Genomic DNA, 1,316 nt, shown 5'->3' on the forward strand with positions numbered 1-1,316 from the left:
TGAGGGAAAAGGAGCTCTTCACTGTTGGTGAGAGTGTGGAATGGTACAACCTCTGTGGAAATAAGTGTAAAGATTTGGCAAAAACTAGGATTGGAAGCCCCATTTGACCCAGCCATTCTTCTTCTGGTTATCTTCCCAAAAGAATTAAAAACATCATACTACAGCAATATTTGTGCACCCGTGTTTATAGTAGCACAGTTTATATTAGCTAAACCTTGGAAACAACCCAGATGCTCATCAACTGAGGAGCAGATAAAGAAGATGTGGTTTTTTTATTTAATGGAGTACTACTCTGCCATGAAGAAGGATAAATTTTACACATTTCTAGGTAAATAGATGTACCTTCAGACCATACTCTTCAGTGAAATAAATCAGATTCACATGTGTGAACATTACATTTTCTCCCTGGTGTGAGAAACTGAAAGAGTAAAGAAGGACCATAACGTACAATAAATTTTGTGAAATGGGAAGAAATCATTCAAAAGGAAAGAACTAGGATGGGGAAAGAGGGAAAGGAGAGAAGGAAAAAGGATAAAAAAGGGCCGGGGAGATGACTCAGTAGAATAAGCGCTTCCCTGGCAAGCAAAGGGCCTGAGTTTAATCCCAGGTTCTGAAAAAAAAAAAAGATAAAAAGGATGAAGTGGAAACAAAACTTTGTCAGTAAGGACAGAAGATGAGTTGGAGAGGAGGAGATTAGGAAAAAAAGAGGAATCAAAATATGTAGGCTGCCCAGATAGCTTAGTAGATTAAAGCGCCTCCTTAGGCAGATGCAGAGACCAGGGTTTGATCCCTGGCATGCCGTGACAGCCCCGTCCCTGGGGAACACGGAGATGGCGAATGAGATGGCATGGTGGCGCACGCCTGTAGTCCTAGCACTTGGGAGACTGAAAACAAGAGGATCACTAGGAGTCCGACCTAGGTAGTGAGACCCTGTTGGCCCTGTACCAAATAAATTAAAAAGTTATGTACAGATTCCCTTTGAAGAATATGATCATTATCTGTATCTAAAATGCACCAATAAATTTAAAAAAGAGGTAAGTACGTGCGGTAAGGTAATGCATATACTAGTCTTACTTAGCCATTTCATCATGTATAAGTATTTTGAAACATGCACAAGTTAAATATATACTACTTTTGCCAATTAAAAATAAGTTTAGGGGCTGGCGAGATGGCTCAGTGGTCTAAAGCACCTACTTGGAACAAGCTTGGCAAAGCACAGGGACCACGGTTCGATCCCCCAGCACCACATGCCAGCCACCCTCGCCCCCTGGTGGGCTGAGCTGGCCACACACACACACACACACACACACACACAC

This window comes from Octodon degus, unplaced genomic scaffold, assembly GCF_000260255.1.
Source record: "Octodon degus isolate 3935 unplaced genomic scaffold, OctDeg1.0 scaffold00007, whole genome shotgun sequence".
NCBI classification, from domain to species: domain Eukaryota; kingdom Metazoa; phylum Chordata; class Mammalia; order Rodentia; family Octodontidae; genus Octodon; species Octodon degus.